This window comes from Lycium barbarum, chromosome 1 (assembly GCF_019175385.1).
Source record: "Lycium barbarum isolate Lr01 chromosome 1, ASM1917538v2, whole genome shotgun sequence".
Classification (NCBI taxonomy): domain Eukaryota; kingdom Viridiplantae; phylum Streptophyta; class Magnoliopsida; order Solanales; family Solanaceae; genus Lycium; species Lycium barbarum.
The window spans coordinates 58,105,555-58,110,222 of NC_083337.1; the positions used below are offsets into that span (position 1 = coordinate 58,105,555).

General features: G+C 38.2%; 1 long non-coding RNA gene across 1 annotated transcript; it reads left to right on the forward strand.

The window, feature by feature from the left end:
* Positions 1-1,069: 1,069 nt before the first annotated feature.
* LOC132637996 (uncharacterized) lies at positions 1,070-3,362 on the forward strand. Its single transcript, XR_009581587.1, has 3 exons — positions 1,070-1,280; positions 2,087-2,153; positions 3,082-3,362. It is a non-coding gene; the product is annotated as an uncharacterized LOC132637996 (long non-coding RNA).
* The last annotated feature ends 1,306 nt before the right edge of the window (positions 3,363-4,668 follow it).

Genomic DNA, 4,668 nt, shown 5'->3' on the forward strand with positions numbered 1-4,668 from the left:
ATATAGAATTAATTCATCAATTCCATTTGTCACACCCATATACACGGCTAGAACACCCATCACACAACCCACTTCCAATCATACTATATTTCATGATTTCCATCCCTATTAACATACCATAACATGAATAAATGTTCACAACACAAAAACAAGAGCAAAACATACCTTTCTTCTTCAATCCACCAAATAGTTAGGGTTTGCAAATGGGTACAACTAATGGTTGGATGACCCGAACAACTCTTCCACGCTACTTAGGGACCTCAATATAGTGGGTTAACACAAAGGAAATAATTTTTGGGAAGCTAGAATTTGATTTGGTTTTCCTAAGGTTGGGCCGAAAACAGTGGGGGTTGGGAACTCTCTATTTTCTTGTTTTGTGCTAAGTGATGAAGTGAATAAATGAGGAATGAAGACTTGGTCTTCATCTTTTAAGTGGTTCACAAAATATCCACATTGCCTTGGGTCCACACAATGTGTTGGACCAATTAAAATTGGTCACACAATGTGTGGGACCCCTTTTTAATTCACACGGCCCCCATGACATTTTTGGCACCACATTTTATATTCCAATTTTATGAATTGTGGTTCCAATTTTCCCTAAGTGTTCAATGCCAACAATTTCATATATAACTTATATCTCAAAATAAAATCAAGGTCAAGAATACCGACTTTGTATCCCGAAATATACATGTTATATCCCATATTTTTATATGTCGAGCTATTCGCAAGAGAATCGACTCAAGTTAAAGATGGGATCATTTTCGGGCTCGAAATAGAATTTTTTCTTTTATTTCCGATCTCTATTGGGAAATGAATTGTTTATAAATTTTACTTGGTGTAAAAATATTAATGGAAGTTGGGATTAATTTACCATGATTAGATTATTAAGTGGGGATTAAAAATTAATTATTCATTAAACAAGTCACTAGTGCACTAAGTGGGCCCCACCAAGACATGTGACCAAATTTAATTGGCTCAAGCCTGGAGTGGGACACTTGTCACTCTTAGGGGCTGCCTATATAAGGAAAAATCTGATGTTTAAGTGTTCATTTTATCATCTTCAACATTACAAGAAAAGAGAAAAACCTAGAGATAGAGAAGGGGGGCTCACGGCCATGGTGAAAAAAATCCATGTTCACCAAGCTTGGTCCAATTAATTTTTCCATGGTGTTGTAAATCAAATGGAGGTCTTTGGGAACATGAATTGGTCCTTGAGAGCAGCAAGAATGGTCTTTAATTGAAGCCATTAAATTCAGCAAATTGAGGAGCAACTTGCTAAGGTAAGAGTTGATTATTTTTCCATATGTTTTAGGACGAATTTGCTTGTGTTGTGGATGGTTTGAATGTGTTATGGTGAGTATAAATGAATGAAAATCATGAAATTATGTATCTTGATATTGAAGCATGGTTGAAGCCACGAAATTATGTAGCTTGATGTTGAAACATAGTTGTAACTTGGTAACATGAATTGTACGAATGTTGGAATGTTGTTGAATGGCGTAGGGGCTGTTTTAATTGAAATTTGCTGAACTGATTTGAGTTAATATTTTGGTTGTTGTAATCATGGATTATGTGATGAGAATGAAGGAATTTAATGGTTAAAGTTGGAGTAAAAAAATTGTTGTGAGTTGATGTAAGAATTATAGAGACAATAATGTGATTTACTTGCATATGAATGGATGATGTGGTGTCGTGTGGCTGCTGTTGTATTTCCCTGAAATTTGCTGGAAATATTGTGTAACTTGTTTGGAATGTCCTTGGACATTGTTAGTATGGGTTCGGGTTAGTATGTGAATATATAAGCGTCGATTTTGGCTTGAACGTAAGTAGTTGAATTGAATTTATGTAAGTTGTTGAATAATGGAAAAGAAAGCTATTATTGTTGTTTTGTCTTTCGGATTGGTTGTTGATGTTGTTAGGTTAGTTGTGGTTGTTGTTGTTGGTTGATATGGCCGAATCAAATTCTCGGGGTAGCCTATTTACAGGGGAAATGCTGCCCAAATTTCTGTAGAATTAAGGGCGAATTTGGAATTTAATGCCCAAAAAGTCTTTAGCTAATGTTTGGCATTTTATGGCTTGTTTGTAGACCTTGGGCAGCCCGAATCATAGGTTGGATTTAGCTTGAGTTTGGATCGTATTGGAGAGCGTTTGAGGTATGTAAAGTAATCTTCCTTCTTCGGCATGCCTTAGTTAAAATAGGCTATGATATAAGCCTCGAGGAAACTCTATTCTCACAATCCGAGCATGTTTATGAATCGCATTTGTTCTTTGGCATCCTTGCCTTGTCATGGCAAAACTTTGATCCTTATGTTCTTGGAATCCATAATTTGTAAAGATTACATGAAAGCTGATTTTTGTTTTAGAGTTCATTCTTTAGCGATTCCAAGACTTCAAACGCCCATAATTTCCTCAGAAAAGCTCGGATTGCTTTGAAATTTTCGTAGGAGTTTGTATGATATAAAATGAGTATGTTTTTAATAGGCGGGCTCAGTTCGGGTCTATACTCGTCCGTGGGTCCCGCGACGCCCTTTTTGAAATTCGACAACTTTGAAACAAAAAGTGATAATTTTTATTCTGATTTCGAATATGACTATTTTACTTATCCTTCAGATTTATAATAATTATTTTATGCATATGATTCCTCACTACTCCGCTCGTGCCTACTGTGATATCGTTCACCGGTTCCCGGGCCGGTTCTGTTGTCGTGCGCTTTGTGATACATTCCGGTGTTATGCTGTGATTATGGTTCACCGTGCTCCTCGCTCGAGGGCCGGGTTCCACTTATGTTTGGCGTTATGCTGTGTTTGGCGTTATGCTGTGTTGTGATGTGTGACGGGGATTCGGAGATTTGAAACTTTCTGGTGTTATGCTGTGTTGTGGCGCCATCGACAGGCGGGCGACCACATTTTCCAGTGCCCTATGCATAATTTATACTTTGGAAATAAACATTTTGATATGTATTATTTTCTATATATCTGATTCGATTATTATTCAGATTTATTTCTGTACCTTCTGCTTTGTATACTCAGTACATATTTCGTACTGACCCCCTTCTCCGGGGGCTGCGTTTCATGCCCGCAGGTACAGACGCACACCCTGGTGATCCACCTGTTTAGGACACCCTTTCTGCTATTCGGAGTGCTCCTCTCTTTCCGGAGCTTATACTTTTGGTATATATATTTATTAGTGCATTTGTATATATTCGTTCATGGGTACGGCGGGGCCCTGTCCCGTCATACGATTCTGTCGGTCTGTTTAGAGGTTTGTGGACATGTTTGTGGGTTAGGGTCTTTCTGTATGGATGTATGTACATGTCGTTTGGGCGATCCCATACGCCGAGGCGGCCGGTCCGCATATGTTGTTCGGGCGATCCTATACGCCGAGGCGGCCGGTCCGCATATGTTTATATATTGCTTGGTTAGCCCTGTGTGGATTTTGTTGGTATTTTCTGCGTGCAGGGTATATTGGATAGTCCGTAAAACAAAGGAAACTCTGCCGAAATTTTTCTGGAAATTACCTAAATTTGAAATAAAGCCTTGTCGGCTTCCGCCATATACTAGAATGAGTTGATAGAATTTGAGATAATATTTGATAGATGGGTTCGGGTGCCCAGATCGGGCACTAGTCACGGCCTACGGGGTTGGGTCGTGACAATACAGATGGAAAGGAAGTCTCATGACGACAATTTAGGTAAGAGGATTGTGAAGAAATGGAATAGGGGTAAATGGTCTTTAAGAATGAAAAAAGGGAAACAATTTGGTTGTTTGACTTGTGAACTACCTAATGTTATTTAATCTGTGATCGAAAAAGAGGAAATAAAAAGATATGACTGCATGATGTAAGGCTGGAAGCCACTTAACTAGATAGGGAAGGTATTTTAAAGACACCTTAGGAGAGAATTGAGAAAGGGTCAATCATTTACTTGACCCATAGTACCATTTCTCCCAAATAAGAGGTTGTCATGGCCTCCCACTCAAGTTATGGGGGGTAGCCTCTTACCCTTTACACTTAGAGATCATCTTGTCACATTGATTGAAGTTGCTAAATCTAAAACTGGACTGCTTTGTCTATTGTGTCAGACTCATCATGCCTTAAGGGGGATATTTAGGCTGGTTGAGAATTGTAAGTAAAATTGGAAAAGAAGTCTCTTTTGTTTCGAATGTTGCTTGTCTCAACAAATAAAAATGGAGGAATCCTTTGTGAAAAGAATCTGGTGGCACCTAATAGCTTTAGCAAATCAGGCTTGTAATTTGGATGTTATGTATGACTTATGTGAATTTGTAATTACAACCCATTGTTCTGAGAGTAATTTGTTTCTTCCCCTTTTACCCTAAGCTTCAGTAATTGATTCTTGAAGGGTAATAAGGCCCATAGTGCCATCGTAATCATGGCAGCAGGGTAGGTTAAGGGAGTGGGGTATATTTGGCCTTCTTCTTACATATATGATTTCTCTGAATTCCAGACCATGCCTTCTTTCTATCTTGTTTTTTTCTGAATTAAGTCACATGAACCTTGATGCAAAGAAGCATGTAATAGATAAAGTTAGGGTCATTCTAGATATGTTAAAAAATGAAGTTGTTTCCCTCATGTGCATGTAAAGTTGGAAATCTGTGAAACTTAGTCAGTTTTTAAAAGGAAGGTAAAAGTTAAGAATCCTGTCATAGTCAA